The 24,639-nt window shown below is 36.3% G+C and overlaps 1 protein-coding gene across 1 annotated transcript in view; it reads right to left on the reverse strand.

Annotated features, from left to right (window-relative positions):
- The window catches only part of LOC126776773 (uncharacterized), a 257,517-nt gene that overhangs the window by 33,947 nt on the left and 198,931 nt on the right, over positions 1 to 24,639 (reverse strand). The gene's annotated exons all lie outside the window — the stretch shown is intronic.

Raw genomic sequence — 24,639 nt, forward strand, 5'->3', positions numbered from 1 at the left:
GTTTTAGAAGTGCGTGCTGTGAAGCTCATATTATTAACATTAACTTGGTGTTTAACATCATAAAATTTTAAATTTAGTTTCGTAGCTTCGTTTTAACAGGCAAAAGTTTTAAAATGGTGGTTTAAAATTCAACGTTTTACTTACCGAAGTTGCTTATAAACAACGAAATAAATAACAATTGAATTTGGAAAAAGTGGCTACTACATTTCGAACTACATATATTTATTAGCCACTAGCTTAGATAAAGAGTGTGAAAAGAGAAAAATCGCAATTTTATTACACTTGATTGGTGGTAAAGGTGTCGAAATATTCAATTAATTCAACATTGAAAAAACAGAAATTACTTTATTAGACCTCATTAATACATTTAACAATTATGGACAGACATGCATTTTTCATAAGAAGACAACGCAAACGCATAGATATAAACAACTATCACGAATCTAGAAAATCGCATTGTCAGCTTAAAATGTGATTTCGTTGAATTGTCCGTGCAGTGACGGAGAAAGAATACATTTCACTGCCCCTCTCTTTCCCATGGGTGTCGTAAGAGGCGACTAAGGGATATCTGAGCGACCATCTGCGCATCTGGTGGTAGGATGCTAACATCCGCCTGGCTTGTTACCACCGTACGCATGGTGAAAAACTCGTGAAGTGGCTTGCAGCCGCGTTTCGAGGTCAGCCAGCGTACAGCCAGTGCCCGAGCGAGTATTGCCGCGATGGGCGTTGGTCCAGTGGAGACGGCTGTTGAACCAATGCCGGGGGAAACTGTATTGACCTGCCGGACAGGGAGACCCGAAGAAACGGCTGTTCCGCTGGCCGCCCGTGGCATAGTACAGGGGCCCGAGCGTGCCTAACCAGCTCGCGAGGCTGCCCCACCAGGCCACGCATAATCTCGGAGTGGACCGTCGTGCCGGTTGGTGACCGGAAGGTGGGGTCCCGGAGGCCACTTCCGGGGGGGTTCGGGGGCCCTTCCGTCCGGCGGATCAGTATATTTTCCTCGCCTCGAAAACACGCCTCCATACTTTGCCCATCCCTATCGTGGCAATACGTCGCTCGCTTCACGTCTCTTTTCCTTATTTTTCCAAATGGTAGCGCAAATAAGAAATAACGGTCGTTCAGCGGTGCACACCCCCACCATACCCACGCTGTTTGAGGTCGAGTTCTCTAACATCCGAGGACTCCACGCTAACCTCAACGCTGTCCACCACCATCTCGAGACAGCACGGCCAGCAATGTTGTTTCTCACGGAGACGCAAATACTCCGCCCTGCCGACACCAGCTACCTTAACTATCCCGGCTACATGCTTGAAGAATCTTTTAAAGCGAAAGCCGGAGTATGCTTGTTCGTCAGGGCGGATGTTTGTTGTCACCGATTGCGCTGCTTGGAGGACCCCTCCTTCTCCATGTTGGTGGTACGTGTGGACCTGGTTCGTCAGAGTCGAGTCTACGTGTGCCTCTACAGATCCCACAATGGTGACTTGGAGACAAGCCGATTATTCGACCATCTTAGTCGGGTGGCAGATGCTGCGCAAGAGCAGTTTCCTAACGCGGAATTGGTGTTTTTGGGGGATTTTAATGCTCACCATGAATCATGGTTGAAATCCCTCAAAACTGACCATGCTGGAAGAACTGCTCATGCTTTTTCTCTCACACACGACTTGACCCAACTGGTTGATCAGCCCACCAGGATCCCAGACATTGATGGGCAAGCGCCTTCTCTACTGGATCTTCTGCTGACTTCTCACCCGGTGGAATATCAGGTTGTGGTTCAAGCTCCACTTGGTTCTTCGGATCACGGCCTTATATCTACCAAAGTGCCACAGGCCAAGCTGCCGCCATCAGCGGTATGCAAACGTCGCGTTTGGCACTATAAGTCGGCAGATTGGGACGGTATGCGCGATTACTATGCGTCAGTCCCTTGGAAGGAACGTTGCTTCAGTGGGAATGACCCGACAGCTAGTGCCGCTGTTGCTGATGAGATCATGTTAGGAATGGAATACTACATTCCTAGCTCAGATCTCATCAATAGGGGTACGCGTAACCGTTGGTTCACGCGTGAATGTGCCGACGCTGTATCATCTAAGCAGGCGGCATATCGCGCGTGGATCAACGGCTGCATTAGCGGGGCATCTAACATTGACTCACTGAAAGCAAACTACAATAAAAATTCCAAGTCCTGTAGGAAGGCATACACGAGAGCGGATGCACAGCGCATTGTACAGATTGGTCATGACCTTATTTCGCATCCTAGGGGCTCCCGTAGCTTCTGGCGTCTGACCAAGTCCGTGCAAAACAATTTCTACCAACCTTCGCTGCCACCGCTCAGAAATCCGGACGGATCGCTAGCTCACTGTCCGCAGGAGAAAGCCGACCTCCTGGCTAAACTCTTTGCCGACAACTCTGTGATCGATGATTGTAGTGCGCAGCCACCAACAATACCTTCATGTGGCCACACGATGCCTGACATCAAAATCAGGCAACGTGATGTGCGTGCGGAGCTTTTTTTTTTTTTTTTATAGAATAGGAAGGTGGACGAGCATATGGGCCACCTGATGGTAAGTGGTCACCAAACGCCCTTAGACATTGGCATTGTAAGAAATGTCAACCATCGCTTATAGCCAATGCGCCACCAACCTTGGGAACTAAGATTTTATGTCCCTTGTGCCTGTAATTACACTGGCTCACTCACCCTTCAAACCGGAACACAACAATATCAAGTATTGCTGTTTTGCGGTAGAATATCTGATGAGTGGGTGGTACCTACCCAGACGGGCTTGCACAAAGCCCTACCACCAGTAAAAATCACAGCTGCAATCACTCGATATACGGAAAGCTAGCGGTCCCGATGGAATACCAGCCATTGTGCTGAAGAAGTGCGCGGCGGAGCTGTCTCCTGTGTTAACGCGCCTGTTCCAACTTTCTCTCTCTTCGGGATGTGTGCCGGAGGCTTGGAGAAGAGCTAATGTGCAAGCGGTTCCCAAAAAAGGGGATCGGTCTGACCCGGCAAATTATCGGCCAATAGCTATCACCTCAGTACTTTGTAAGGTGATGGAACGGATTTTAAACAACCAACTGATCCATTACCTAGAAGATCACTATCTAATTAATGATCGTCAGTACGGGTTTCGACCAAAATGGTCCACAGGTGATCTTCTAGCGTACGTAACGCACCTCTGGGGTGAAGCTATCGACAAGCATGGAGAATCGTTGGCTGTCAGCCTCGATATCTCCAAGGCTTTCGACAGGGTCTGGCACAGAAGTCTTCTCTCCAAGCTACCGGCATATGGTCTGCCTGCTCAGCTATGCACCTGGATTGCCAGCTTCCTACACAAGCGTAGCCTTCGTGTTTTAGTAGATGGTTGCGCTTCACAATTCTATGTAGTGAATGCTGGCGTCCCCTAGGGATCTGTGCTATCTCCCACACTCTTTCTTTTGCATATCAATGATATGCTCTCCCTTGGGAACATACATTGCTATGCATGGTGGATACCACGGACGCGCAGTGGCTGGGCGGGCGGAAACTGAGGAGAGGCGGGAGAATCTTGTTATTGAACTCGATAGGACATTAGAGCTCATCGCCAAATGGGGTTCTGATAATCTTGTTGAGTTTAATGCCAAGAAAACACAGGTGTGCGCTCTCACAGCGAAAAAGTCACCTCATCCTTTACCCTCATCCCTCCCTCTGTGGCACACCGCTGATGATACAAAGCAAAATCGCCATGCTGGGGATGGACGTTCGCTGCGACCTTAGTCCAAGGGATTACATCGAGGCTATTATAAAAACAGCTTCACGAAAACTCGGAGTTCTGAACAAGGTGCGGCGTTTTTTCACGCCACAACAACTGTGCCTGTTATACAAAACACAGGTACGGTCTTGCGTTGAATATTGCTCGCACCTTTGGGATGGCTCCGCTAAGTACCTACTTGAGGCCTTGGACCGGTTGCAGCGACGTGCCGTACGCATTATTGGCGACGTAAAGGTCACAAACACCCTTGAACCTTTACAATTGCGTCGTGAGATAGCAGCACTGAGCGCTTTCTATCGACTGTATCACGGCGAGTGCTCTGAGGAATTATTCTCTCTAATTCCTGCTTCCCCCTTCCTTCTTAAATCCACGCGAGCTGGTTCTCGATGTCACCGCCTAACTGTGACATCAATTCCATCGCGAACAAAGAAATTTGGCAACTCCTTTCTTTGTCGCACTTCCAAAAAATGGAATTCCTTACCAGCTCACGTGTTCCCCTCCTCTTACAACCCGGGTTCCTTCAAACGAGGCGTGAAGAGGCATCTTGCGGGCCGGCAAGGCTGGGACGGCTAGTACAGAACATTCTTCCCGACTGTACTGGCCGTCGTCGCGTTTGGACTCTACTACCACTTACCATCAGGTGGAGTAGAGTCATTTGCCATCCCGGGGCATATAAAAAAAAAAAATTAAAAGAGTCATTGGTCCGTGATATATTTATATGTCCGTGACATATTTGCTATATGTGCTTGAGTAGCTCGCACATACGTCAAAGAACATTAAAGCGGTCATCGCGAAATAATACACGGAGCGCATAAATAAAAACACTGAGTCATCGTCGTCATTGTCATCTTCTAATGAATATCAAGTGATGAAGGAGGAGTAAAAGGGTAAAACAATACACATTATAGAATAGAGAGGATGTGCGTTTTCTAGCGAAGTTGGATGGGTAACCAATTTAGACGAGAACAAAATTGTGAAACATGGTCATATTTGCCTTATCCATATATAAATCGAATAAAAGTATTCTGAAGTCTCTCAGTTTTATTGAATCTCTTCTCTTCTAAAAAGGTCTTCGGTTAATGCTACAAAGCTTGTGTCAGCGTAATCAAGACTAGGAAGAAGTGTGTGAGCATTATTAAAAGAAAATGCAAACACTTTCCTGCTGATGTCATTCATATAGTGAGTCAAGCTAAGAATATTATAACAAAAAACTACAAGGTTTTTAACATGAACACAAAAAGGGTTGAAAATATTGTCAAACATTATGAATGGCGAGGAAGACCAGTTGACTTTTGATATTTGTTTCTGGCTGCCAATAATGATGGCTTGAAATTTGCTAGGGTTGACATTAAGACCTAAAGATTCACCCCACTCAAGAAAGATATTGTGGTCGTTATTCATCCTTGTAATAGCCATGTGGAAATTAGGCTGATGTATTTATTTTTTTATTAATATGCTATAAGTGTTATAACATTGTAAGTTTCCCTTAAAAATAATAATAATAATTAAAACCGAACCTACCAGAATGGTCAAATGACCACTTTTTAAACTTTAATCAAAACTTTTATATAACTGATTTTTTATATTATATACTTTTTTATATTATATAACCCCTTAAACAGCTTATTAAAATGTATGTCAAGTTCAATGGACAACATTTGATTTTAATTGCCTTATTTTTGTTTCATTAAAACATAAAATTACTATAATTCTTTTTTATGTAAGTCAAAGATTTTTGGATTTGTTTTTTACATTTACATTATTTGCTTAAAAAATATAGGATAATCAATTGAGTAGCCTTGGCAAAGTGTGATTTTATTTAGTACCTGCCATTACCCCTGGCTTCGCTCGCGCTTAAGTATAAAGAAAGCATAAATGATTGTTAGGAAGTCTGTGATTTTAAATTAAGAACCATGAAATGTCATACTGGTTAGAAAAAATAAGGTTAAGGGGTTTTTTATTTTTGGATTAATAACTCTTTTAATAATCATCAGTGAACAATTGCCAATAGAAGAAAAAAATATTTTATAAAAATCTTCCGATCTACGATGTTATATATTTATGTTGCTTAAATACCCCGCCATCTATTCACGCTGTTGGATGTAGTTAATTCTGTAAATGAGCAAGTGTACCACCATTTTTTCTTATTCTATTCTATCAACTATTCTATTCTATCTAGTTTAACTCAGGTTAAACAAGATTATTCAACTCACTGAAAACTTTATTTATAATTAATAATCGTAGCACCTCTTTGTAAACAGTGGTAGGGCTTTGTGCAAGCCCGTCTAGGTAGATACCACCCACTCATCAGATATTCTACAGCTAAACAGCAATGGTTAGGATGGTTCCGTTCTGGTTGGAGGGATGAGTAAGCCAGTGTAACTATAGGCACAAAGGACATAACATCTTCTTTCCCAAGAGGAGGAATGGTTAACATTTCTTACATAGCCAATGTCTAAAGACAGTGGTGATCATTTAACAACAGGTGGCCCATTTGTCCGTCCTAGCTATAACATAAATAATAATAAATTTTATTTATACTCAAAAACATGTACACAATTGTGGTTGGCAGTTTTATCCAAATCTAGGGTTTTTACATAAGCAACATAGGTGGTGGACCCCTGACTCCGAAACTAATATAAATTGTAATATCAGTCAGCGATTCTGAAATTACAATTTATATACATATTATTTAAATCAAAAAATGACGTTTGCGGTATTTCCTTTTGGGGCCAAAATTACTTAGTTACTCGCAGAGCTCACTCTGGAGATGTGATAACTGTTCTCATTAAAATCAGTACCCGCCATGTTCAACGACAGGCAATGGGACTTTTGATTGTCATGGGGAAGCACACTTAAAGAGGGAACTATATACTCTTCTCTTATTTATTCTTGGAATGAAAAGTACCTCTCATCAAGCATTTATTTTCATTAATTATATTATGAATTCTTGGAATGAAAACTACCTCTCATCGAGCACATCGTAAAATTAATCTGTAATGGAATGAGTATGTTCAAGGTAAAATCAGTTGTTGAAAAACTGAAAGAATGTCGACTGCGCTGGTACATGGAACATCGTGAGGAAAACTGCATGTGTCTAATTTCAATGAAATTCTGCCACATGTGTATTCTACCAACCCGCATTGGAGCAGCGTGGTAGAATAAGCTCCAAACCTTCTCCTCAAAAAGAGGAGAGGAGGCCTTTAGCCCAGCAGTGGGACATTCGCAGGCTGTTACGGATTCCTCAGAGCACTCGCCATGACACAGTCGATAGAAAGCGCTCAGCGCTGCTATCTCTCGACGCAATTGTAAAGGCTCGAGGGTGTTTGTGACGTTTCCTTTATACAAACATACTAACTTAGTGAAGTTTATTTAAAAAAAAGTATTACTTGTACCTTCCTAGGAGAAATTGATAGATATTTCTAACCCCTGTGGCTCTGGGTAGATGACTCAGTCAGAAAAAGTCATTATATGTGTATAGATATAACAACAAAAATACGTATGTTTTTGTAACTTTTGATAGACTCAACCTATTGCGATGAAATAAAGACTAAACGAAACCTTGAAATACTTTTTTTAATTAAGTTATGTCAATTTGTAATTTTTAGCCGTTTCAAAGATTAGCCAGGACAAAAAGACAGGTATGGCCATGTGACATGTCCGATAGCGGTGGCGAAAAACTGTCCGATGACGATCGTCTACTGATTGGGTTGAGCTCGGCCAGGGTGTACGTGTGTGAGCAGCGTCCTCTACGCTGCTTCAAGTGCATGAGTCTTGGCCACACCAAGGCACTCTGCCCATCTAGGGCTGAACGACGGGGAGCTTTTCTTCCGGTACGGTGTTGATGGCCAAAAATCGGCGGGCTGCACCGGGAAGCTTTCTCAGCTTTGCTGCGCAGTTTGCGCGGATGCTGGAAAGCTCTCCGGGCACATGATGGAGTCGAGGGAGTGCAACCTACCCATCACGAAGGGTAAGGTGGTAGGTAGGTATTGGTAGTGGTCTTAGGCACACAGACCACTACCAATACCAAACCAGAGAAGGAAGCTGCAATGTCGACTTGAGCGCAGAACTCAGCTTCCTTCAGATGAATATAAACCAGTGCGCCGGGGCTCAGGATCTACTAATGCAGTCCATGGCGGAGTGGAAGATTGACCTGGCTGTGGCCTGCGATCCCTATTACGTCCTTCCTCTACCTCATTGGGCAGGGGACTTGGGATCACTAGTTAGTATTGATTTTTCATCATTTGAGCATAATTACATCAAAATAAAGGGCGGTATAGTGTATAAAAAATAATAATATTAATAATAAGACTGCCTGAAAGCAATGCAATCAGATAGTAATAGACAACTACGAGAAGTATAACACGCGGGTCGAGATAATTGTGTTTTGTGTCCAAAAGTGTCAACTCCGATTGCTTTTGTAAATGCTTCGTATATAAAAGATCTTTAGAGCTATTCCTGAGAACTAGTTCTAAACTCACTGCCGAACACGATCGTAAAATGTCAGTAAAATTCAAAATAGACTATAATAATTATAACATATTAAGGACACATTAAATATACTAGCTTATCACCATAAGTCGGGTTTCAAAGTTTCACGAGGGAGACACGATGTAAGTCTTTATAGAGTAGCAGTGTTGAAGTACACCTGACCTACGTCATCATTCGCTTGCCTTTATCTCATTTATTTGGACGCAGGATGTTTTTTACCATTAATTTCTGACACTAGTTAAATAAAAGTATACCTTATTCAAATAGACTTACAAATTGTTTTAAAAATAAAACGATTCAAATTTGTATTCTATGTGTCAAAAAAGGTAGCATTTATTTCACTGTAAATTTTCGTCAATTCTTGTAATTGATTGCAAGTGAGAATTTCTCGACGGTAAACCTAATAAAAAATTAATGGCTTTTCTGACCCAGAATTAGAAGTTCGCCACTAACTGGACTAACAAGACAGTTGTATGTATATAATATGTACGAGTATATAAATAAAATAGATATCATTATCCAATGTAACATGTAAAGTTACATAACACCTATAAAGTAACTATAACATTAGCAATCAAAGTAAAAAACTAAGCTATTTTTATATTACAATGTAAAGAAATAGAAAATTTCTCATTTAGAATGTACAAGGCGCTTTAAATCAATTATTTTGCATCCTGCTGATCATAATAAACTTAGCGAGGAGACGCTTCACGAGTTCTCTGACCTATGTAAATGGAAGTAGGAAAGGAATTGCATTAAATTCAAGCGCATTTTCATTACGTCACTGTTGCAAATTTATTGCATATTTTTTGTATACCAGTTCCGACTGGATGTATTTATATATATATCAAGTAAAAAATTATAAAACCTTTTGTGTAAAGCGTCTCTTTCATTAAGAGGAGCTTGGAGCTTGTTACAACACATTTCTCCAATATGTTCGTGGATACATAATATATGGCAAAATTTCACCGCCAAGCTCGCGATGATCTACAAAAACACAATTTGCTCATGGAAACTCAGTGATGTTTGCTTGGGTTTGAACCGAAAATTTTCAGTTAAAGTTTATGTGTTGCAACCATAGGTTTGCCTCAGAAATTTATATATATGCGTGTAACAAATATTACTTTGAAGTAGTGCACATGTGTGTGTTTACTTAAGTTAAAGTTTCGTTTGTGTTTAAGTTTTGCGTTAGTTTCCGGGAGAGTACTACTCTGTCACTATATACATATATACTCAGGAACCAACCGAGGCCATTTTTCTTTTAATTTACTTTTTACTAGCTGCTTCGCGACTATAATCGCATTTAACGTTACTGCTCGCCCTATTTGTTCTATCTTGATTTTATATAAGCAATAATCTTTTTTAAAAAATAAGTCAAGTATGCTTTTGACACACATATTAAACTATAATCTACAAACTATAAACTTTAAGTCTTGAAAATTAACGGAGAAGTCGAATCGTTTCATGATGTCAAAAGTGCACTTGTAAATAATTTAAGAAGAATTAAGAATATTTTTGTGGTATTTTACCTACTCGACCATATTCAAGTTCATCCAATCTCCCGAATCCATTATTATTTTAAGCAGTTCGCCAAGACAAATCAAGATCATACTCATTATTGGATTCATACAATCGTGTCGCGATGTAAACACGTTGATATATTTTATTATTTTTAAACAAAACTTCCATTGTCAACATCACTTCTAAATAAATATAACTTAATTCACAATTAAAAAACGGAATCATACAATGCAGACATTTAATTGTGAATTTCGTTTATTTGTTTAAGAATGTCTTAAACTAATTACTTCGATCATAATAAACTTAGCGAGGAAACGCTTAGTAAGCCAAGCGAATGGAATGAAGGAATTGTATTCCCTGCTGTGCATTTTAATTTAAAATTGTAGGGATTATTCATTAACAAGTTGGACCATTTTTTTATAACAATAAAATGCTATTAGTTGTTTATTTTATTATAACATAGCTGATAAAGTCGTCGATTTGGAGGACTGGGGATTAAATACCAAGCCTACATGCGTACATGCTTGTTAGCAACCCAACGGTATTTTTCATCACGAAATTAAAAAAAAAAAATTAAGTAGATGTATAGACCTTATAATTACTTTTGAATCTACATGCTACAGAACTAAACTGTAGGTTACTTTTTTCCATAAATAAAATATTCCACTTTTAAATTAAAATTATAATATCATGTTTTAATCAATAGACATAGGTACATTACATAGGTATATACACATTAGTCATGAGAATATTCAAAATACAATTCCAATTGTTTTTATTTAAATAGCGTTTTTTTAAATCAACTTAGTCTATAAATATAATTCAATCTTATGTTAAAAATACATATATATATATATATATATATATATATATATATATATATAATAAAAAAACGCTATTTAAATAAAAACAATTGGAATTGTATTTTGAATATTCTCATGACTAATGTGTACACCGCACTTTTAAAATGTAGCAGAGATCTCATTCCGAGGTACGTAACATCTTAAAAATAAAAGTGACATAAAATATGAAGCGAATATTCTCAACGTAGAATTAATTTTATGCAGTGATAGAAACAGTAGCATTTAAAATTGTAAGCGGTTTTTAAAATTGTTTCATCTTGCTTTAAATTTTAATATTCAGCATTGAGCTGGGATGGCTTAGTGTATAGAATAATTTCATATTACGATAAGGTCTCAGGTTCAAATCCAAAAAAGAACTACTGAGTTTCCAAATGCTTGGTTTATGTTTATAAATCATCTATTAAGTGAAATTATTCATAAAAAAAATTCATTATTTTCATTCAATATTGAAGTAGAAAGTGAGGTTTTTTATTATTTTATTTTGAATTAAAAATACAAGTGTATTAATGTTAAAAATAAAAAAAAATCGTTGAATACAAAACGGTAATAAATATATATGGCTAAGCAGCCCGTAAATAATTGCCCCATTGTCGCTTAAAAGCACAGTAGTAAAACTAAACTGTTACGTTAGTAAGCCCATAGCATTAGGTCCTTGGGTTCCAGCACTGATTTTCAGTTGCCGCCTCACAAGAATTAAAAAATATAGCCTACGAATGTGATAACTGCTCTAATTTGAAACTATCTGCGTCTCCGGGTATAACAATTATTATTATCTATTCGAACCATTTTGGTTTTCAAAAATAGAACCACTGCTTGAATATATGAAAGCTTTTAATTTAAAATTATGATTACGACTGGCGGTGATATAAAACATATTGGATGATATTATTATGATCATACATCGCTGTGGGTTGGAGACATTAATTTCACAGTTCGTTGGTCACGTCTGCTGACAATGACAGGAACCGCTCTGATCGCGAGCCACTTGATTATCATCCAAATATGTATTACGAAGTCATTTTAAATTATACTACAGCATATAAACTTTTATGACAGCTTAATTTCGCCAATTATTCTATTATTGCAAAGTTTTCGTTAGTTTTCATGTAGATTTTTTTTATTTTATAGGTAGGCGGACGAACAAATGTCCCACCTGATGTTAAATGATTACCACCGCTCATAGACATTGGCGATGTAAGAAGTATTAACCATTCTTTACAACGTCAATGCGCCACCAACTATACAAACGAAAATGTTATATCCCATGTGTTCTAAGTAGTCTGAAATGTGGAACATAAGTATATTTTATAATGTATGCATCTGCTTAGATAGTATGTGTGGAATTAAATGAGGAATGGGAGGGGTAACTTTTTATGAAATTTACCCGTATGAAGTCGTAACGGGCAGCTAGTTTGGGATAAAAATAAAGTATTTACAGACAATAATAAAACAGCTCGCGAACAATGTCACAGACAGTTCGTAATGAATAACCGAGTTCAATTTAAATATGTTAGTAGAAAGTTAGTACTTTAAGAGAGTTCAAATTTATCAGATACCCGTTCTCAACTTTATAAAGTTAAGAGTTAAACTTTTACGTTGTTAAAATAATGATATTATATATTGTCCCCTTGGAAAATAGAAAAACTGTCAATTGGGCGAGACATATTTTTATATTATTTGGTTCCCCCGTCACCTTTTTACCACAGCACTGCGAGGCATCGAAAAAATCTGCACCCGTACGTAGTTGACGTACTTAAGAAACGTACGAAACGATTTGTTTCCTCGCTTCTGATACGCATCGCTAAGGTCTGGTATACCCTCCCGACCTCCGTTTTCCTCACCACCTACAATATGGGTACCTTCAAGTCAAGAGTGAATAGGCATCTTTTAGGATATCGCGCTCCACCTTTGACTATATCATCACGCTCGGAAGCGACGAGTGCTAGTCGGAAATAGTCTCCTTCTAAGTCTAGTTCTCTTCTTTCTTCTCCGCTGCAATAGGCGTCGCCGGGACTACGGGGGATCCCGTGGCGCTCCTCGTTAAGACGGAAAGGGTACCGCTGATTTTTTAGTGTTCTCTACTGTTCCCGTGGGGGAAACGTGTAATGCGTTTTTCCAGCGTCAAAAAAAATACCTTTATCATCACTTTCAGGTGTGATAACAGACACGCGCTAGCATATATATATAAAAAAAAACACAAGTGCTCTTTCTACTGCATCATTTTCCAAATTCTATTGGGTGATTCAGAAATCAGGCTCATGATCATCACGCTTTACGTGGTAACACTGCCAACTTTCTACCTAAAGGCTGTTGTACATAATTTCAATCTACAATCAAAGTTGTTTTTTTATTTAAGATAAGAAAAAACTTACGAATTTTGCTAAGGTTGAAATAATCTTATTTATATTAAAGAATAACGCTTACAAAAATATTATCGAATTATTTTCACAGATAATTCATTTTTATTATACTGTTATGTTTTACGATTTTATTTAACAAAACACATTATTGCTGTACATAAAGCTATAGGAGTAATAAGCAAACTCAGGATCTTCGTCTCAGCTGTTTTTAATGAAATTTTATCCGCGTAAAATAAACGATGATATATTTCGTGAATAAAATTATTTTACAACGGTTTATATGATCATCGTAATCCGACATTAATTCTTTAGTATATCTGGTTTGATAACCTTTTTGGAATGTGTGTTTTTTTTAATATATATTTGTAATCTGGAACAAAGGTCATCATTGCACTATACAGAAAAATCCTGAAATAGTCACACAGGGTTAATATTTTAGCACAACTTGTATTATATATGTGAATAATATGTGACTGCTTTATTTGAATTTCGAATTCGAACCGTGAGAGATGCTACAAACCGTAAGAGTTCTGTTTGTGAACACAAGTAGAACTGTTATGAAAATCTGTTTGAAGTCAATAGACTTCTACACTGTTAGACTGATCCTCATCAAAGTCAGTACATATATTATACATATATATATTTCATTGGAGCTTGTGACCGAGAAGGTTATCAAGCTCAAAAAAGGACAGAAGACCTTACCCCAGCAGTGAGACATTTAAAGTTACTATAAGATGACTGCAGCGCACCCATCTCAATACCGATCGCCAAGACCATTATTGGTATACACTGGAAAACAGAAAATATTTTAGCGCAAGTCTATTGACAATAGCTTGAAACCTTAAAAGAGGTACTACAGCCTTAGCTATTATATTGACGCATAGAATGTGGCCTGATAGACGTAATGAATAAATATTTACAAAAATATTACTACTAAAAAATAACATCGTAGAATTCCAAGCTTTCTAGATCGACGAAATTATCATAAATGGATGAAACAAAGTAGAATTATTTAAATTGAATACTTTCAAGAGAACCATTTAAAGTTTGTAACTGAAAAAGTAGAATTGAATGTTACTGACAGACGGAGAGACGGTGAGCCTGACGATATTAGGATCCTCTCACGAATCTATTTAAATGAAATCTATTATTTACATGTTTCACAGCAACAAAAATTCGGGCATTCTTTTATTAACATCAGGAAGGCAGACGGGCAAATTCTCAATATCAGCCCGGAGCTTGAATGTTGGAAGTGTGTACACTCTCATGCCTCGGAAAGCACGTAAAACCGTTGATCCTGCGCCATAACTCTTTCCGGTCATGTCGGATGCCGTCCCCTCGAGTTTTTAGGATCAGAGAATAGAGAATACACCTATATTTGCGCACACATTTTTGCACTATATGTCTTAAACAGTTAAGATTGATCTTTCTTGGATTTGGCCGCCGAAAATCCGAAATCGGTCAAAAGGACATCCTTATTGATTTGACATTTGAAAGAAGAAGAGACAGCATTACTTAACTAATCTTGCTAAATACGTTTATAAGGACGGCCGATAAATTTTAACCTAAGAATGTGAGGTCGAATTTGAACTTTAATTTGTATAAGATTAATCTCGTAGTCGGCGATGAAAGGAAATAACAATGCAATTCAATGTTTTGCTTCATGACCTTTAGATTTTTTTTATTAAATAAATATTGGGCGGAACCAATATAATGTACAAAATTTTTAGATTTCGAATTGTATCTCAGCACGCATCACGCTAATAATACGAGTATTAAATTGTTTACAAGCACGTAATATATATCTAATTACTTTAATTATGTAAAAGCTCAACCTTTCCTACCTTATTTCATTAAAGTTCTCTATATTCACATACAAACATACATATCAACTAAAAAGTGATACGAATCAAGTTATTATTGTATAATAATGAATATTATTATAGAGAAGATTGACAAAATAAATACGACTGTTACAAAAAGTAAGACCAATTTTGTTACATCTAAGCCTCATCTCTATATTTATATGTGAATAAAACAGTTTTTCCGTCGCGTCGAGAAAGAATAGCAGTAAAAATGTCCAGATCGAAACCCAAACCCATTTTATAATATATTCAGACAGTAAACATATTACATTTGATCCTTAGTGCGCGCAAGGCAACTGTGACCATGAAAAAGGCGTGACTACTAATATGACTATACATTTTACTGGTGATAGGGCTTTGTGCAGGCTCGGCTGGGTAGGTTCTGCAGGTAGGCTCGGCAGGTACCACCCACTCATCAGATATTCTATAGTAAAACAGCAGTACTTGGTATTGTGCCTTGAAAGGTGAGTGAGACAGTGTAATTACAGGCACAACGGAAATAACATCTTAGTTCCCAAGGTTGGTGGCGCATTGGCGATTTAAGCGATGGTTAACATTTCTTTCAATGCCAATGTCTATGTGCGGTGGTGACCACTTACATGACTTAACTTAACCGACCAATGTTTTCCATTTATCGGTTCCATGTATTCCATGTATTTGACGTTTCGTTTTTTGCGAAACTACATAAACTCGTATGCTATTACGTGAGATCCTTGTATAAATATTCAGTATAGCAAAGTGTGTTGCTTACATTCATGGGATAAAGAATAACTTATACTAAAATTTCATATAATTTATGCTGAATAAAACGCGTATTTCGCGGCTTCATGTCATCGTACTGGTATTCTAGCCAGTAACAGATAGTAGTGAGCAAAGAATTCTAGTCTAGAATGGCGTCAGGAGGGCAGTTTTCGCTTTATTATTTAATACCATCCAAACTTGTGCTGAGTAAAATAACTGTTTACGACCGCTCTTTGATGTTTATTAACAAAAGTAACTTAAAGGCTGAAAGGCGGAAATGCAGTAATCAAATAATATATTTTTATTACACAAAATACACATATTAACAACTTCTGATTTGTATATCACTTATAAATGTACATAATGATCATAGAATATCACGTAAACTTTATTTATAAGATTAAAAATATAATGTAAAATGCAAAAAAAAGACATATACTACTATACTTTTAATGAAAATTATGGTTATTTTTAAATTTAGAAATATATTTTTTAATAAAATCATTGAATACGTTACAATACAACGTTTTGTTTTAAACAAGCCGGTGGCTATTTGAGTGGGACATCTTCATAAAAGATAGCAAGTTATATTAGTATAAATACGATACTCTTTTATATTACGTTAAATATTTTACTATTTTTTATTGTTTAATCTTTGATACCGAGATATATTGAAAACTATTTGCAGTGAAGCTTGCCTGGGTATGAATACGCCAACTTCATTTTAGATTCACTTGTTCTAGCCACTAGGCAATCACGGCTTAAATCTTATTGCATTCGTTCTTTGAATCTTTCTGAAATAATAAATATAATTATTTTTTTTGTTTTTTTCTGGCCCGGTGTTCCAGGCCAAACCAAAAAAACAATTATTGGTTTTGGGAGAAGGAAGTTCGCAGTGCTTACGTTACACACCCGTGCATCAGGAAACACGAACACTTTTGGTCCTGCGCCTGAACCCTTTCCAGTCGTGTGGGATTCGTCACTCAATCAGATTGTGAGAGTAAAGGGATTAAGAGTGCACATATGTACTATAATACATTACATATACACACATTTGTCAACTATAATAAGTACTGTGCAGTTATCTCGTCCCATTGAGAACGGTCTGCGTGTGCAAAATCGGTCAGGAGTACATTATCGTGACAGAACATTTTCATTGATTTAATATTCATGACAGTTGTCATCATATGTTTATTTATTTTGTAATCAACAGCGTTTCATTTCATTTTTGTATAATGAAGAATAATTATAAAATAAGACTAAATAGATTAACACAGTATAACAATCTATTATATATAAAAGAAAAAAATATGTGTGTAAGCGTGTGTGTGTTTGTGTGCGTTTGTATGTGTTATTGAGTGTATGAGAGTGTATGTACGGTTTTGTTATTGACTATATTTTATTTATTAGTTCATTGTGTGACGTTCAAAAAATAATCTTAATCCATTCAATTTAATTCGTCTAGTCAGCGTTGAAGAAAAACATCTCGAGGAAACCCAAATGTGTCAGAAAAAAACTGACAAGTTTATATACCAATCAGGAGGAGCAGCGGATTGGAATAAGAAAAAATCCATCTCTTTGGGAAGAAGGTTTTTGCCTAGTTGTGGGTAATTTACTGACTGTCAGTATTTTTTTATTTAATCATGAAACAGTGCTAAAAAAGAAAACATAACTTTCATCCTAATTTTATATACAGTCATAAATAATAAGTTACAAGAAAAATTAAAAAAGAGAAAAATAAGCTCAAATATATGACTTGTGTATTAATATGTTTTAGTAACATTATCTCTTGCGTAAAATAATTTGTTGGTATAAAAGTTAAGTCTATTTCAGCCCATTAAAACTTTGCGGTTATGTTGGCTTAGGTATAAATTATTATTTTTCCTTCAAGTATTTTGTTATTCATGAAGGTTCAATTTGACTTTTCAAATTACACATCCAAGGGAAAATTAGAATTCTGAAAATTAATAGCAAAATAAACTTCAGTAATGCGTATTGTTGGGAAGTTAACAAAAGTGGTAATGACGCACTAATGTGACGTCATATCTCGGTCTTACTCGCTTATGTGCGTGTCGTGTATATAGTTGCTTTATATTATTATTATAATAATATAACGCAACTAAGTATATACTATAAGAAAATTAATTGCAATTTTCTAATAATTTTAATTGACTAATGAAACTCAATGTATTTATTTATTTTGCTCCATATTCATTTATTGTCATTCATTAATTATTATAAATTCCTTTAGTAGCAATCAATTTCAATATTTAACATATGACGAGCGCACCTTTTTTAATATTAGAGAATGATAGTTGTACCATCTCAATATTAGTGGTCACGTCTCTTTATCGATGTTGGCATTGTTTAAAATGTATATAACTCCAACATCAAACTCCACGTCGTCGTCGTCGGTTCGTCCGCATATCTATATTATGTAAAAAAAACTGTATAATATAAACAAATACGCAGTAGCACACTTATTCATTGGGTACAAGCCACTAGATTGAGCTCCATGATTAAAGGTTTCCTCGAGTAAAAACTACTAATACCGTTTAGTACGCGAATGAATCTCGGAACTTAAAAAATAAATAAAAAATAATAAAGCTACTTAAAATAATAAAATGAAATGAATGATATTCCTTTGGCTACGATTCCTGCTGCTATTCCCAGTACCAGTTCTGTCGACTCAAATGCTAAATCTACCAGTTCCACACAGGCTATTCGAAGCAAGAGAACTGTCAAAAAGTAAGCTCTGTTTTGTTAGACGTACTGTAGCATTAAATTAATATCGTATACTTTGGAACATTAGTGTTTAGCTTCGATTTGTATTTTGTATTTATGTTAGATACTTTATTGTTCTATTTTTACTTTCATTATTTATAATTTATGGACATGTCGGTACAATGTCAACAATTAGACGTTTGACAAGTTTACATGCTAATTGTAGTTGATTGGCTTTGGACTCTTGCATTTTGGCCGTAGTTTTTTTCTTTAGTACAAATAACTGTAGTAATTCAATATCTTACACTTATTTTTGTATTACTTTAATTAGTACGTCTTTTTTTTTTTTAATATCCCTTTTATTATTCAAATGTTTCTTGTTTTTTTTTTGGGTTAGTTTAATAGCTTGTTATAATAGTTCTAGAGTTTATGGATACTTGTTGTGTAATTATTCATTATACTGATGTATGTTTTTTTTAGTTTTTTTTTTTTTTTTTTATTGTTTACTTTACCATGTTACTTAAATCTTTAAAATTGTATACACTCCTATTGTTTATTATGATTGGTATTTTCAATATTAATTTTAAAATGCTATCTCACATACTGCTGGCGGGTTAGAGAATATGCCTTGGTTAGAACTTATATATATATATATTTTTTTATTTATATATATATATATATATATATATATATATATATATATATTATATATATATATGTATATATATATATATATATACATATATATATATATATAATTAAATATATATTTAATTATTATTATTTTTAGTATTTTATACATACATATAATAGTTGGTTGTTAGTATAACCAGCATGATTAAGTGATGATAGTTTTCATAGTGCTTCTCTTCCTCTAAACTCTCTTTTAGATTCAACTTTCTCCGGTTTCACTAGAAATTTTAATGTAGTGCATATAAATGCACAGAGTGTACCTTCTCATTACCCCGATTTCCTGTCTTCCTTCGATAGTAAAAATATTCATGCCGTCCTAGTATCCGAATCTTTTCTGAAACCCTGCTTACCTTCAACTTCATACTGTTTGCCTGGCTTTCATCTGATCCGGAATGATCGGACCGGTAAAGGTGGTGGTGGAGTGGCAATATATCTCCGTAGTCATATCCCCTTTACTATTTTAAATAAATCTCCTACACAATACTGTGAGTCATCTGAACATATTTTTATTGAAGTCTTATTCGGCCATCTCAAACTACTACTGGGTATTTTTTATAGTCCATCCCTTACTATTAATTATTTTGATAATTTTGAAAATTTGTTGGAACAATTTAGTGCGTCTGTTGATCACACAATCATTATGGGATATTTTAATACTTGTTTAATTAAAGATGATCAACGCGCCAAACGTTTTAAAAATATAATTAATAGCTGTAACCTTAATGTACTTCATACTTTTACTGGTGGTAGGGCTTTGTGCAAGCTCGTCTGGGTAGGTACCACCCACTCATCAGATATTCTACCGCAAAACAGCAATACTTGATATTGTTGTGTTCCGGTTTGAAGGGTGAGTGAGCCAGTGTAATTACAGGCACAAGGGACATAAAATCTTAGTTCCCAAGGTTGGTGGCGCATTGGATATGTAAGCGATGGTTGACATTTCTTACAATGCCAATGTCTAAGAGCGTTGGTGACCACTTACCATCAGGTGGCCCATATGCTCGTCCGCCTTCCTATTCTATAAAAAAAAAAAAATACGAACGCAACTCATTTTTTTCCGAATTGTTTGCCATCGCTGTTGGACTTAATGATTGTTTCCTCGCCTAGTCATGTTAATGCGCATGGTCAGCTTCCCGCTGAAGCCTTTTCTTACCATGACTTAATTTATTTATCCTATAGGATATGGCCTCCGCGGGCTAAGCCCACCATAGTCATGCGGCGAAATTACCAGAATTTGAATACTCCCAATTTTATGGCTGATCTAAACAATATCGACTGGACCGCAATATATAATGCCAGCTCAATAGACGATAAAATGAGTATATTTAATTCCCTATTAAATGATCTATTGGATGTACATGCCCCTTTGAGACCTATCAAGCTTAGGCACCTACCGGCTCCTTGGCTAACTCAGGACATTAAAGCACTCATGGCAAAGCGTAATGCTGCGAAAGCTAGATACAAAAGAAATGCGACGAACGATAACCTTTTAAAATATAAGCAGCTGCGAAATCGTTGCAGTATGCTTTGTCGTGATGCTCAGCGTAAGTTTATTACTAATGCTATCGAAAAAAGCGGAACATCTAGGATATGGCAGTTTTTGAGATCATTGGGGATAGGGCGTCAGCGGGAAACGTTTCCTGCCAATTTCAATCTCGATGATCTTAATAAACACTTTATTTCCTCTTCCTCTCTAAACAATCAGTACAAATCCATCACACTCAACTATCTCCTATCCTTGCCAATCCCTAGCTATCCTCCTTTCCAATTCAGTCCTGTTACCATGGGAGAATTAAAAAAACACATCCTATGCATCAAATCTGATGCAATCGGTTGTGACGGAATTAGTCGAAAACTTATACTTCTTACCCTTAATAGTATATTGCCTACTTTATGCCATATATTTAACTATTCTTTATTACATGGTGCCTTCTCTTCTGTATGGCGTAAAGCTCTCGTGATTCCTATTCCCAAAGTTTCCAATCCTTTGCTTCCTTCTCATTTTAGACCTATTTCTGTTCTTCCATTTCTTCCAAAGGTGTTAGAGCGTGTTGTTCACTCTCAACTAAACCAATTCCTCACTATTAATAAAATCCTGTGCCCTTTTCAATCTGGGTTTAGATTAGGCCATAGTACAGTTACAGCTCTTGTTAAGGTATGTGACGACATTCGCCAGGGTATTGATAACAAATCCGTGACTGTACTAGCTCTCCTTGACTTTTCAAATGCCTTTAATAACATCGACTATGACATATGCTTGGCAATCCTAAGATTGCTAAGCATAGATTCTACTATCATTGAATGGTTCCGCTCTTATCTGTTTAACCGACAGCAATGCATAATGGCTAATAATAAATATTCATCCTATCTAGATATTTCTTCCGGTGTCCCGCAAGGTGGTGTGCTCTCTCCTCTTCTCTTTTCTATATTCATTAATACTCTCTCTTCACTTATTTCCTCCTCTTATCATCTATATGCTGATGATCTACAAATTTACGTTACCGCTCCTTTAGACAGTATCGATGAGGCAGCTGCAACCTTGAATCATGATTTGGCAAAGATATCTGAATGGTGTAAATCTTACGATCTCAAAGTGAACCCGAGCAAGTCGCAAGTGGCTATTTTTGGCAGTCATAAGCTTCTGACGAGGGTCCAAGATAAACATCTACCTCCAATCTTATTTGAGGGCCAAATATTACACATGCAAGAGACTGTTAGAAATCTTGGACTACTTCTCGATGCTTCCTTTTCCTGGGTACCTCAAATCGCTGAAATGAGTCGTAAGATTTTCGCTATCATTGGTTTTTTAAGGCGATGGAAAAACCTATTGCCTATCAAAGCAAAGATCAGCTTAGCTAATACGTTCCTCTTACCAATACTGGACTATGCTGATGTCTGCTACATGGATTTAACTGAAGACCTCCTAAATAAATTAGAACGGCTGCAAAATATAGCCATAAGATTTATTTTTGGTCTGCGAAAGTTTGATCATGTCTCTGAGTATCGGTCTCAGTTAAAGTGGCTGCCAATCAGACTACGAAGAAATCTACATGCCTTATCTCTTCTTTACTCTATTCTTTATGTCGATCACACACCATCTTACCTTAAAGAACGCTTTAAATTTCTTGGTTGCGATAGCGCACACAACCTGCGTTCTTCGGATGATAATAAACTAGTTACCCCCTGCAGCCGGACACAAACCTACAGTAACTCTTTTACTGCAAAAACCATCAAACTTTGGAATGCACTACCTACAGATATTCGGCAGTCGAATTCATTGAGTATTTTTAAATACCGCTTGAAAAGCTATTATTTGTCCATTTCCAAGTAAGGTATGTATGTATGTATGAAATAGTATGTGGTTTATAATTTATCTATATATAATTTTATACTCTATAATTATATATAATATGTATATGCTATATAATAATTATATATATATTTGTATGTATGTATGTATTATTATATGTGGTTAGTGGGATGTAGATATGTGTAGTTTATTAAATATTTAGTATCACCTTTTTATATGTAAATGCACTTACCTGCTCTCTTACAAAATTCTTTCACCAAAGGTTGTCTGTTAGAGATCGCTATAAGCGATAAGACCGCCTTTGCACACCATTTTTTTTTTTCTTTTTCTTTTTCTTTGATTGTTTCCTAATTCTCTCATTTTATGTATATGTTGTGCAAAAAGTGTTAAATAAAAAATAAATAAATAAATAAAATGATACGAATAAAAAATATATCACACATAATTGATTTTCCGTCCTTTAAAAATATATTGAATGCCTTACTAACTTATAATTCTAATGGTAAATGAAATGACACATAATTCATCATGTTACGTGTTATTAGATTTTACTAATGCAAGTTAGTTGAATGGTCATTACTCTTTCATAAGATCAAAGTCATTTGAACAACGTTCGTGTGATGCAATTGTGTTAGTGTGTTATTTTCCGGGTATTACAGTAGAAAAATGTAAATAAAAATGAAATGAAGTCAGTCGAAGAAAACTAGCGCCAGTCCGGTAAGGTGTGCGAAGCTGCCAGATTGTTAACATGACATACGCAATTCTTTCAAAACGCCACACTATATATATATAAATAACGTATGATAAGAACCTGAGACTATGTCTACGGTATTGCACCGGCCACCGTGTAACGGCACGGCGCCGTTACAGTGCACGGCAAAAGTCACTAGTCATATTATAAAATCGACATCTAAATTTTCAGCCATTTTATTAACACGTGCGAACTAAGCAACAGCAAAACTTTGCGGTGCACTGTACACGGTACCGTGTTGCGGCACAACGTCACACCGTCCCCCGATAAGGGCGTCGTGCCGCACCGTAGACACGTGTTAATCCGACGCCGGCTTAATTAATAAAATAAAAATAAAAATGTGACTATAATTTATTATATTTTTTTGTGAATATTATATGAAATGCATTGTCCCTGTAAGGATAAATAGTGATGCAATTTTACTAACTACTTACCAGGAGTTCTTGTTACTTTACTTTACTTATAAGTGTCACCAAAACAGACGCACTATCTATTCCCCCAAATTCATATACTTCGATGGGACAGTAATACGACATGATCGGAGAGATCAGGCGCAGGATTAAAGGCTTTACCTGTTTCCGAAGCTCGGGATTGTAACCTTGCCAACTTCGTAACTGTGAGCTTTTAACTTTCATTTGCATCTCCGGATTTTAACGCAGTATAAGGTACGAATTAGAGCAATGATACAGACGATGATAAAACTATGTAAATAACTAATTATGACGATATCAACAATTAAAAAACACGACTGCTTAGCCAAACGAAGCAAAAATATATCCAGTGTCATTAGGAATAATATAAAGTTCTTACATCTAACGATACCCCGTACATCCAAATCTGATCAGGCAATTAAAAGTTATGGTTATATAAAGGAACTCACATGACCTACATGAACTCTGAAAACTGTTTTACATTCCTTTTTTGGGCAATGGTGTAAAAAAATTGGAGTAAACATCCTAGTACTGGGCTATTAATTTGAATAGATAGGTAATTTTATCTGAATTAGTATAATAGTCAATTATAAGGCATTATTTTCCAAGGAAAAAGGTATCAAATCCATAATTTACTAAGAACTTCTAGACAGACATATCCTGTATCTGTGTAGATGAATTGAAATGCATTTAAATTCTACGTTTCCCATTTTAATCTCAAGTAAAACTAACACGACAACTACATTTGAGGATATAAGTGGAAAATGTTTTTAAAAAGCCTCGCTCAAAAAATTTAAGAATGGTTTTAGTTTAATAAAAATAAATTATACGCGAACCCACTGTAAAATGCCGGATGCAAAAGTGGGAAAAAGTGAAGTTTTTTTGTAAAAAGAATTAAAAAACTCACTAATTACCGCTTATTACAAATCGCCTCCTGCTGCTCGATTTATAAAGGCACAATTTTTTTTAATTGCGTTCTTTTTTTGTTTTATTTTACGAAAACAGAAAACGAATTAAGTAAATGTTTAATTATAATCAACGCACAATTTTTTTTTTTTTGGAGCTTCTTTTGATTTTCAGGAAAAAGACTTATATTCTTATTATTTTTATTGTCTTCTAGTGAAATGAAAATTGCAAAAA

Source organism: Nymphalis io, chromosome 21, assembly GCF_905147045.1.
Source record: "Nymphalis io chromosome 21, ilAglIoxx1.1, whole genome shotgun sequence".
In the NCBI taxonomy this organism is placed as follows: domain Eukaryota; kingdom Metazoa; phylum Arthropoda; class Insecta; order Lepidoptera; family Nymphalidae; genus Nymphalis; species Nymphalis io.